The sequence below is a fragment of the Schistocerca nitens genome, unplaced genomic scaffold (genome assembly GCF_023898315.1).
Source record: "Schistocerca nitens isolate TAMUIC-IGC-003100 unplaced genomic scaffold, iqSchNite1.1 HiC_scaffold_495, whole genome shotgun sequence".
NCBI classification, from domain to species: domain Eukaryota; kingdom Metazoa; phylum Arthropoda; class Insecta; order Orthoptera; family Acrididae; genus Schistocerca; species Schistocerca nitens.
In genome coordinates, this window is record NW_026046028.1 from 318632 (window position 1) to 331081 (window position 12450).

The following is a 12450-nucleotide window of genomic DNA, read 5'->3' on the forward strand; positions in this document are numbered from 1 at the left end:
CCGCGCCGCCTCCGACCACCCGCCAGGGGGCGCTCACGTCCGCGACAACAGCGCGGCCCGCCGCCGGGCGGGCCCAGCCCGGCCCAGGCGGCGCGCGCTGCTCTGCACTCGGCGCGCCGCGCCCCACATCCTGCTGCAGACCGGGCTCGTCTCTCTGTACGCGTCTGCGTCTGCCCGCATCTCACCTTCCTGCGCATCGACACAACGAGGCCACGTGAGCAAACCCCCGTCACAACGCCACATCACGCACTGCCTTGTCGACCGCCTAAATGCACTCACCCACCAGCCATCCGCTTCGTCCTCTTCTTGCTTACTCGTTGTTCGTCGTCGTTGCTGCTGCACCAGCAGCAGCGGCGGCGGCGGCGGCAGCGCACACAGCCCCAGCCGGCCGCATCCGAGGGGGCCCCGCCGCCAGCGTCGCCTCCTTGGGCACAGGTGCGGTGCTGTGGCCGCCCATCCAACCGCATTTGCTGGCCGTCCCAGCCGCCAGGCAGGCGTTCCCACTGCCGCGCACCGCCTCTGCTGCAGAAGACGAACAAACGAAACGTACAAACATACACGCGCCCGAAGCGTGGCCACACACGGACGGGACCGACAGGCTCCAAGGCGACCAAACGATGGAAACACAAACACAAAAACAAAAGACACGCGAGCGAGCGGGCGAGCACGCAAGCAGTCGCCTCGCCTCTGTCCTCCCGCCCCCGCCCTTCTCCCCACCACATGCCCACAAACACCACCGCCTGCCCGCATCTCCACATTCGCCCCCTCCATTTGTTCCCTTGCGTTCGTTCGTTCCTTCCTTCCATGTGTCTGCGTGCGCGGCGCCTCTCCAACATCCGCCGTCCGTCCCGTTTTCGCCGTACCACACGCCACCGTCGGCGCCGCCTCGCCTCGCCTCCTCCCAGGCCACCACCGCCGCCGCCCCTGTCCGCCCCGCACACCACCATACACCGCTGCTTGTCCTGGCCGTTGCCACCAAAGGCGCCAGCCGCAAACCGCGCCAAACGCCGCAGCGCGCGTGCGTCCTTCCTTCCTTCCTTCCTTCCTTGCTTGCTTGCTTGCTTGCTTCTCCGTGCCGACGCTGCCTCTATTCCCGCACTGCGCGTACCGGAGTGACACGCGCACCCCCCTCGCGAACGCACGACTCATTGTCCTTGTTGTTTCTCCTCTTTCTTACGTCTTTGTTTCTTGTTTTTTTTTTTTGTTTTGTTTTTGTTTTTTCTTTTTCCTCCCACCGCCGCATGTGACACAATGGCCTCCCTCCCCCTTTCGTTCGTTGTCGCCGCTTTGTTTCTCTTTCCCATTGGTGCACGTCCGACGCGCTCCATTTCCACCACACCACGGCCATCGGCCTCCTCAACGGGCAGGCGCAGTGTGCCATTCTCCGGCGCCCAAGCACACCGCGCGGCTCGCTCTCCTCGCCCCCACGCCACGCCACGCCACGCCACGCCACGCCACGCCACGCCACGCCACGCCACGCAGCACAAATGCTGCCGTCTCGCAACACGACACACGGTGCGCACACCCCCGACCGCGCGGCTCTTAAAAGGCATGGCACCGGCGACATGCGCCGCCCCGGCCCGCACCCGTCGTCTCACGTTCACTGCCGGCCGCGTCTGCGGCTACAACCGCACCACAACAACGGTCCCCTCCCGGCAACACATTTGTTGCACAAACACAACCGCCGAGCGCAGCGCGAGCCACCCACACGCGCCCTCCCCGTCTTTAAAGCCTCCGCGTCTCCTTTCTCCTTTCGCGCCCCCTCCCATCTCCCGAATATGCCAGCAGCGGTGCCACTACCGCGAAACGGACACGCCTTCCGGGCCACATGCAAGGGCACGCCCACCACCAACTACTGCCATATTCGCGGACGCAGTTAGGCAACACGCAACGCACTCTCTCTCCACCTACTTTCACTCTCTCTCTCTCTCTCGTCCCTTCTCTTTAAAACACACAAACCAACCAACCAACCACGGCTAACACACTTTTTCGCGACACCTTTGACTGCCGTGACGGCAGCTATCGACCTTCTAAACACACACACACACACCCACCCACCCCTACATACACACCCTTCGCTACACCGGACAACAACAGCGTACACAACAGGAGGGCACACGAAACGGCAGGCAAGGGCAAGGCATTCTCATAGATTCCTCCTCCGAGCCATGTCGGCGAACGCTTTTTTTTTCATCCGGGAAGGCAATGCAATTCAGCCGTCGCCACGGCCGACACTTGCAGCCGCGCCGTAAACGCCTCTCAGTGCGGCTGCAATGCACGGGAACGTTCCGCTGCTATAGACAGCGCCTCTCCGTTTTTCCCTGCTTCGTTTTCCGGTGATTGCTTCTCCATTTTGTTTGTTTGTTTTATTACTTTCCGTTCCCCTCCTCCACCATTGTTTCCGTCCCCAACAGTTTTGCTCATTCCACACGTTCTGCCCAGACACGACACTCGACCGATCAAAGGTCAGCCTTTCGTCACCGTTCGCGGCGCCGACGGTGCCACAGTGCGACTGGTGTTCACACCGACACGTTGCCATGACGCCGGTGTATCGCGCCGATATTGACAGTTACTCAGAGCCGCCGGATCGGATCACATCACCGACACACCTGCCATTTCACACCGGGGGACACAGACCAACGAAACGCGTGTACGCCCATAGCCTCACGCTTACTGTACTCAACCGAACACACGTGCACCTTGAATGACGTGCGTGCGCACAACAGTCCAATCAATCATCAGTCAAACTGCAAGAAACGGCTATCATCACAAATCAAGGGCAACCGTGCGTGTCGCCTACCCCACCCGCCCGTACATTTCTTGGCGACATCGTAATGGATATGCATGATAGTACGACACGTCCATTTAAAACGTCAACCAACACACCAACGCGCCGTACAGCAAAGGGAATAGTCGACGGCAACACAACATTTCACCCTCGCCATCATGTATGATGTGACAACAGACACCCGCAGACGGCCGTAACGGTGACAGCCAACAATCAATCAATCGCGAGGACTTTCAATTGCAGTCACGTGACTAACCGGGCAGACGGAGACAAAGAAATGAATCAGCGCCACAGACAGCACCAACACCTCCTATCTATCTATCTATCTATCTATCTATCTATCTATGTGTCGACAAACAACCACGCCAGGACTCGTGCACGCATTCCACGTCACACCGGCGGCAACCAAACCCTCGCGGCCGTACCCCAGTAACCACAACCACATTCGAGACCACACCACCAGCTGCCTCGCAACCACAACCAAACCGGGTAGCTATGCCGCCCCCCTCTCACACACACACACACACACACACACACACACACACACACACAAACAATTCCGCTCTTCCCGCAAAGGCAATTTGGTGGCCCTGAAAAGGGCCGTTTTGCCGCTCTCGCAACGGAGGGAGCTTCCTTCCTTCCAAGAGCCGAAGTAACAACCTCCCCTCCTTACTTGGAGCTCGTGTACTTGGTCACCGCCTTCGTGCCCTCGCTCACGGCGTGCTTGGCCAGCTCGCCAGGCAGCAAGAGCCGCACAGCCGTCTGGATCTCGCGGGACGTGATGGTCGAGCGCTTGTTGTAGTGCGCCAGGCGAGACGCCTCGGCCGCAATGCGCTCGAAAATGTCGTTCACGAAGCTGTTCATGATGCTCATCGCCTTCGACGAGATGCCCGTGTCGGGGTGCACCTGCTTCAGCACCTTGTAGATGTAGATGGCATAGCTCTCCTTCCTCTTGCGCTTCTTCTTCTTGTCGCCCTTCGAAATGTTCTTCTGCGCCTTGCCGGCCTTCTTGGCGGCCTTCCCGCTAGTCTTGGGCGGCATCTCGAACGTACAACAACAAGCAGCAAGCGCTCCGCTCTAGTCAGCGTCTCCCCACACAGTGGCACCCGCCGTTGCCGTTGCCGTTAACATGGTGGGCAATTGCCCTTGTAATTTTTGAAGGGTCAGTGGACTTTCCCATTATGCCTTCTGTCTGAGCTAGGGTGTTTTGAGATGTTGTTGTTAGTCCTTGTGTTATGTTGTGTGTGCTGTGTATCTACTATTGTGTGCATGTTGTTATACTCGGAAATGGCGAGTTAGTGTGTTCTTTGGATGTTTGTAATTTGCGTGTAGCGGGTCAGAGCCCAGGGTAGAAATGAGTAGGTGGGGTGAGGTTTCAGAGGATGCGTAGAATGATTGTGTTTTTTGTTGTATGAGTTGTGTTATGGTGGGCATGTTTGTATTGTGGTGGATGACCCTGTTGGAAGCGAACCAAGGAGCGGCGGTGATAATCCTGAGAGCCTTATTCTGCAGGATCTGGATCTTTTTTAAGTGGGTGTCTGCTGCCATACCCCAGACCTCACAACCATACAGTAGTGATGGAAGAACCACCATCTTCCATATTAGTAGTTTAGTTTTGGTGGTTAGTCCATTACCCTTAAGTAATGGGTATAAGTTATAAATACTACCCGAACCTCGATTACACACATCTGTGATGTGGGCGTTCCACAGCAGTTTTGAGTCAAATTTTAGGCCGAGGTACTTTACATCGTTACACCAGGGAAGGTTTCTCCCATCTATGGAGACTTGGCGGTTTGGTGGCCTCCTTCTGGTTGTAAACATAATTGCATTACATTTTTCCGCATTGACTTTAATTTTCCAAATGTTGCACCATTGGGTTATCACCTCTAGGTGCCTATTTAGATTTAGTGTTATGTAATTGAGGTTCGGGTGAGTAGAGTAGACGGCAGTGTCGTCTGCAAATAAAGCTAGTTGAGTGTTGGGACGTTTGGGGATATCATTTGTATATATACTATAGAGGATTGGTCCCAACACTGAGCCTTGGGGGACACCTGCTTCTATAGTCTTAAGCCTACTTTTACATTTTGCTAAACTTACATAAAATTTTCTATCTACTAGGAAGGAAGCTATGATTCTAGTGATGTGAAGTGGGCATTCGTATTGGTGGAGCTTATAGATGAGCCCATTATGCCAGACTCGGTCAAAGGCTTTTTCAATATCCAGGAACACTGCTCCCATGCTGTTTCCATCTGCCCTTGCCTTGCAGATCTGCTCAGTTACTCGGGTGACTTGGGATAATGTGCCATGCCCAGCACGGAAACCGAATTGCTCTGGAATGGTAATGCTATTGTCGGTGAGGAAGGATTGAAGTGATTGTAGGATGAGGCGTTCAAGAATTTTGGCTTGAAAACTTAGGAGTGAGATAGGACGATAGTTTTGAGGAAAGAGGGGATTTTTGTTTGGTTTAGGAATGGTGATTACTTTAGCTGTTTTCCAGCAGGATGGGAAGTACATCAGTTTCAGGCAGGAGTTGAATATCGTTGTTAGGTAAAGGAGAGCTGAGGGAGGTAAGTTTTTGAGCTGCAGGGGCTTTACGCCGTCGGGACCAGGTGATTTAGCATTGCCGAGCCCTTTTATGACTGAGCAGACTGTTTGGCAAGTGACAGGTGGGAAGGACGTCGTCGGCACTCTCCGCAGTATCCTTGGGACCTCCCTCTCGACTATATCTTCCTGGTTGTCAGCCTCTTCGTCGTCGACGATGTGTTCCTGGAATTGGAGTTCCAGTGAGTTGGCCATGGCCTCCGTCTTGTCTTGCGCGTCGTATACGAGGCCATTTTCTCCGTGGAGTGGTTGCAAGCTCCTCGGTTTCTCTCTTCTTGATTTGACAATCCGCCAGAATTTCTGGGGGTTTCCTCTTGTGTCTCTTAATGTGTTTTCCCAGCGGGTACTTCTGTACTCCGCTAGCTTGACTCTTAGCTCTTCAGCTAGGCTGTGCATTATTCGTCTATCGATCGGATCGCGATAGTCCTGCCAGCGCTTCCTGTATCTCCTTTTTGTACTTATAAGTACACGGAGTTCCTCTGGCAGGTCCTGTCGCCTCCTCTCGTGACGAGTTCTTGTTGTGGTCTGCTTACAACATTCGTTGATTATGTTTGAGAAGTGAGTTACCGCCTCATCAACTTGGCGTTTTGTGTGTAGCTGCGGAACTACTTCTGTGTGCAGACCAACAAGTTCTGAATACCTCTCCCAGTCGGTTTCATAGGTGTAGTAGGATCCGCTGCCTCCATCATGCCCAGCGCCAGCTAGTTCAGCTATTACTGGATTGTGGTCAGAGTCGAGCTGGTTCAGAACTGTGGGATTGTATAGCCAGGGGAAGTTCTTGACTAGGAAGATGTCCAAGATGTCTGGCCTATGTTGTGCTACCCTAGGAAAGTGGGTTGGCTCTTCTGGTGCTACTATTGTGACATCATCTCTTCTCAGGAGGTAGTTCCTCAGGAATCTCCCACTGGCATTTATAGTTCTGCAACCCCATGATCTGTCTTTCGAGTTTAAGTCTCCACCAATGACGAGCCTTTCACCTAATCCTAGTATTATGTCTAAGTCCCCTTCTGGGATGTTCCTGCCAGGAGGATTGTAGGTGGCAACTAAGACTAGTGGGTGTTGTCCTACTTTCAGCTCTATGGCTGTTGCTTCTACTCTTTCTAGTGGAGGGATTACTATTTGCCTATGTACTATCCTATTTTTGACTAAGACTAGTGTTCCGCCCCCTTGGCGATTTAACCTATCATTTCTATATACTACATAATTTCTAATGTTAAGGTTGTCCCGTGGGGATAGATGTGTCTCGTTTATGAGGGCAACATCTATGCCACAGTCGTCTAGGAATAGTTCGACTGCGTGCTTTTGGTTCAGAATGCCATCGGCATTCCAGATTGATATAGTTAAGTTTGATTGGGGTCTATGGTCCATTGAAGTAAGACATGACACCCTGAGCTATTACCATGACTTTACTGAGTTTGTCAGGGGCATTTACCAGTTGCTCTAAGGTGGATTTTACCGTTTGGAAAAGTCTGGTCATGTCGCAGTTTCCTAGGAGGCTCATAATTTGTGCGAGCATGTCCATTTGATTGGTTTGTGGTGGTGTAGGGGTGTTCCAAGCTGGCCTGCGTGGCGGTGCGGGTGCAGCGCGCCCGGCATTCTTGGGAGTGGCGGTAGAAGTGGTGGTAGGGGCAGCAGCTGGCTGTTGTGCAGCCTGGGTTTGCTGACGACGGTTTTGGCGTAAGGCTGGGAATTGGTTTGGTGTGAGATCTGGGGTTGGTTTAGGTGCTACTGGGTTTGCTTTTCGAGTGGTGTTAGTACTCATTTGTTGTATCATGGAAAGCCAAGCTGTGCACTTTCTGTAGTTGGCTGGGTGCGCCCCCTGGCAGTGGACGCACTTTGCCGGTGTCGTTCGTGGTTTAGTGCACAGGTTGCTAAAGTGATCACCGCCACACTTGACGCAGCGGGGGTTTGCGTGACAGTTTCGTGACCCATGATTGAATCGCTGGCACCTAAAGCACTGGGTAGGGCCATCTGATTTTTTGAAGGATTCAATCCTACACTTGAAGTCGAGGAGGCGTTTGATCTTATAAATGGAGTCCCAGTTTGGACTCCTGGAGATGGTGACGCAGAAGATCGGCATTTTTCCGATCTGCCGCGTTCCATCGACTTCCTCTACTTTCTTGTATGCCACAATGTTGTGGACTTCATATTCTAGCTCCTGTAACGCGTCCTTGACCTGGACTTCTTCAGCTTCGATCGGAAGGTCTCTTACGATAACCTTCACGAACTGCTTAGGGTCCAGGTCGTAGGTGTGGTATTGGATGTTTCGAATCTTTAGACAACTTTCTACGTATTTGTAGTCATCTATGTTATCAAGTTGGATTTTAATATTATCTTTCCTGTACGCACACAGGATTTTGCTTTTTAGACCAGGTTTGAGTTCAGTTACGAGGTCTAAGTACCCTCTCGTCATGTAGCAGATGAGGGGGGGTACTTTGTACTTCCTCTCTACTGGCTTTGAGGTGCTAGGGCGGGGAGCATCTTCCGCATCGCGGGTAAGTGTTTCGAAACGATTAGCGGTAGGTACAGTGACCTCCATGTTTAGATCCTCGCAGTCTTGAGGTAGGGGGGTTTCAGCAGCTGCTGATAGGTCCTCTGTGGCCTGACGTTTAGCCTGGCTGTCAGGACTATCTCCTGGCTCATTTAGTGTTCGCGCCTGTTTACGCGGGTTTTTCTGTGTGGTCGACATGTCCTGGCTGTGGTAGCCCAGTGGGCTGCCACAGCGGAGTGTGTTAGTGTCCTGCCCAGGGGCGGTTTGCTCAGACGTTTGGCCTTGGGAAAGTCCACCAGCCTCCACGCGGGGTATGTCAGTTACACCTTGGTTAACACCGCAAGGTTGCCGGTGCAGTGCTGACCCTAGCATACACAAGCGCGGGACACCGGGCAACGCCACGGGCCCTGACTTGGAGTAGTCCCTATACTCGGAGGATGCAGAGTGGGAGCTCTGCTGCGTGTTGTACTGGTGGCAGGAGTGACACGACAACTTTGCGAGCTAGCCAGGGGCCAGCATCATGAACAGCCTCGCGAACACAAACAAATTCTGCTTTTTGCTTCACGCTCGTATACGAGCGCGCAGCAAAACACCTAAATACAGTCGCAAAGTCCCTCCGTCTTTGTTCGAGACCGGAATCCGAACAAAGGCAGCGAGCGGACAAAGGCGGAGGCAAGCACACGTGCGCCAGGCAGCAGGAAGCTCCGTTCAGCGCGGAGTGCGAGCTCGGAATTCTGGCACTGGCACCACTGGCACCCGCCGCTACCGCAACACCGCACCTTTACCAGCTCGCCCTGTTGCGGCCGCCGACCAATGGGGCGCGCGCGCAACCGGCCGCCGCACCCGAGCCCATAAAGGGACCCCCACCCCGCCGCCGCCGGCACACGCACGCACTCCGCTGCTCGACTCGCTGCGGCTCGCACCGTTACGGTTACGTGTTTCACGCTTACGCCACTAGCCAAACGCCATGTCCGGACGCGGAAAGGGAGGCAAAGTCAAGGGCAAGTCAAAGTCCCGCTCAAGCAGGGCTGGGCTCCAGTTCCCGGTCGGCAGAATCCACCGCCTCCTGCGCAAGGGAAACTACGCCGAGCGCGTCGGCGCCGGGGCGCCCGTCTACCTCGCCGCCGTCATGGAGTACCTCGCGGCTGAGGTGCTCGAGCTGGCCGGAAACGCGGCCCGCGACAACAAGAAGACGCGCATCATCCCGCGCCACCTGCAGCTCGCCATCCGCAACGACGAGGAGCTCAACAAGCTCTTGTCGGGCGTCACCATCGCACAGGGTGGTGTCCTGCCCAACATCCAGGCCGTCCTGCTGCCAAAGAAGACCGAGAAGAAGGCCTAAACAGGGACCGCGGCGCTGCGCTTGCGTGCTCCCTGCACGCAAACGCAAACGCGCCTTTGCCTTGCCGGCTCGCCTCACAACAATCGGCCCTTTTCAGGGCCACCACACAAACCTACGTCCAAAGCAAAGTTTCCGTCGTCCTCGCCGCACTTTACAACAACGTCCACAGTCATTCATTCGCAGCCGGCGCCGGCGCACGTCCGCCATCTTGTCCACAGCCCGTGTGGCCGAACACACACACACATTTTTTCTGCACCCCTCCACGCACGCACAGTCGCGTTCCAAACAACGACAACGACATCAATACACCAATAATGTGATGTGATCATTGTTAATATGTTCATAATTAAAAGAGCGCGCGCGACACACACACAGCGCGTAACGGCCCGACGACGGACGACACGCGGGGCCGCCGCGCGCGCTCTCCAAACACACAGGCACAGCACAAACCAAACCAAACAGCTGATCCGATCGATGGTCCCGGCCCGCGCCACAAACAAACCACGCACACACCGGACTCAGCCGCGCCCTCCCGCATCCATCACACACACACGTCACGTCGAATCTCCAAACGGAACGCACGCACGCAAAGCAACAGAGGCGCACAACAACAACAAACACAGAGGCAGGCAGGCAACACAGACCCTTTCGCACTTTTCAATTTCCGAACAGTGTGGTGGCCCTGAAAAGGGCCGTTTTTCGTCTCTCCCACCAAGCACGGGCAACGGCACGGCCGCGGGAAGGCCACAGCACAGCACACCGGCTGCCTGCCTAACCGCCGAAACCGTACAGGGTGCGCCCCTGCCTCTTCAGGGCGTACACCACGTCCATGGCCGTCACAGTCTTGCGCTTGGCGTGCTCAGTGTACGTCACCGCGTCGCGGATCACGTTCTCCAGGAACACCTTCAGCACTCCGCGGGTCTCCTCGTAGATCAGACCAGAGATGCGCTTCACGCCGCCCCTGCGAGCCAGGCGGCGGATGGCGGGCTTCGTGATGCCCTGGATGTTGTCGCGCAACACCTTGCGGTGCCGCTTGGCGCCACCCTTCCCCAGCCCCTTTCCTCCCTTGCCGCGGCCTGTCATTCTTCCTCCTCCTCAAGCAAAAAAAGCACAAGCGGCAGCTCCTCACCCGGCGCTAGCGAGTCGGCTACGGTGCGCCGTGAGCGCGCGCCGCCCCCCTATATAGACTCTGGCCCGCCCTCCCCCCACCACGCGCACCGAGGGCATATAAGCGCAGCGCGGGCCCGCGCGGGCCCGTTGTCAAGGCAGCACCGGACGCTTCGCTACCGCACGCACCGCTAACCGCTATGGCCCGCACAAAGCAAACGGCCCGCAAGTCCACCGGCGGAAAGGCGCCGCGCAAACAGCTCGCCACCAAGGCGGCGAGGAAGAGCGCGCCCGCCACCGGCGGCGTCAAGAAGCCCCACCGCTACAGGCCGGGCACCGTCGCCCTGCGAGAAATCAGGCGCTACCAGAAGAGCACAGAGCTGCTCATCCGCAAGCTGCCGTTCCAGCGCCTAGTGCGCGAGATCGCCCAGGACTTCAAGACCGACCTGCGCTTCCAGAGCTCCGCAGTCATGGCCCTGCAGGAGGCCAGCGAGGCCTACCTCGTCGGCCTCTTCGAAGACACCAACCTGTGCGCAATCCACGCCAAGCGCGTCACCATCATGCCCAAGGACATCCAGCTCGCGCGCCGCATCCGCGGCGAGCGCGCCTAAACCGCTTAGCCGCGGCACGGCACCGCACGCGCGCAACACAAAAACGGCCCTTTTCAGGGCCACTAACATCTCTCCGTCGCGAGCAAAACTTTTGTCGGTCTTGCCGCCCAGCCTCTCTCTCTAGCCCCGTTAAAACAACCACCACAATTCCCACCCTCCCGTCCACAGCCGCTCTCGCCAACAATCACATTCGACGTCATCAACACCCCACCCCCTTCAGTACACACACACACACACACACACACAAACAAACAGCCGGACGACGTCACCCACGGGTGGCTGGCCGCCGCCGTCTCCGAGGCGCCACCGCGCCTTCCCAATTCCCGCCGGCCACTTCCACGTCTCAACGTCTCCCTTTCAGAGACAGAGGACACACACACACAAAAACAAGACGCGCCATCCGCAAAGCAAGCAGAGTCTCCAGAAACATGAGAAACCAACCGTCGGCCGCCGCACAAAATACAAAACACAAAACAAAAAAACGGCCACAACCGCTCCGCTACCGCGCGCCGCCGCCTACCGCCACCGGCCCCACAATCCATCCACCACGGCACGCAAACAGTACCCACAAGGGTCATACAGAAACGCCACACAAACATCAACCAACCACACACACACACACACACACACACACCGGCGCATGCACGCACGGCCACCCAAACAACACAACACAACGCGCCAGGCACGACAATCAACGCCTTCCCGACGTCCTCTGATGGCCCTGAGAAGGGCCGTTTTGGGCCGCGCGCAGCCGTGCCATCGCGCGCCACTAGACGACGCGGGGGAGGGGGGTGGGGGACGACGGGGTCAAGCGCCAGCCCTTCCCCTTTCCTTTCTTTACTTTACTTCACTTCACTTCTTCTTCTTGGGCGACGCCTTCGCCTTAGACGGCGTCGTCGCCTTCTTCGGGCGCGGCGCCTTCGGCTTCTTCGTCGGAACCTTGGCGGCCTTCTTCGCCTTCGACGGCGACTTGGCCTTGGCCGGCTTGGCCGCAGCCGCCTTCTTCGCACCCGCGGGAGCCGCCGACGCCGCAGACGCCTTCTTGGCGGCGCCCGCCTTCCGACCGGTCGCCGCCTTCACGCCACCAGCCTTCTTTGCGCCGGCCGCACGGGCGCCCTTCTTCTCCTTGCTGGCCGGAGCGGCGCGCTTCTTCTTCGCACCGCCGGCACGGGCCTTGCCGCCCTCGGCCGCCCCGCCGCCGGCGCCGGCAAGCTTGAAAGAGCCGGACGCGCCCTTCCCCTTCGTCTGCACCAGCTCGCCAGCCACGACGGCCGACTTGAGGTACTTCTTGATAAAGGGCGCCAGCTTCTCCGCGTCCAGCTTGTAGTGCGCGGCAATGTACTTCTTGATCGCCTGCAGCGACGAGCCGCCGCGCTCCTTCAGACTCTTGATGGCGGCCGTCACCATCTCAGAGGTGCGCGGGTGCGCAGGCTTGGCGCGCGGCTTCTTCGCAGACGCCGCAGACTTGGCCTTCTTCGTCGTGCCGGTGGCGGCGGGTGCCGCAGCAGTC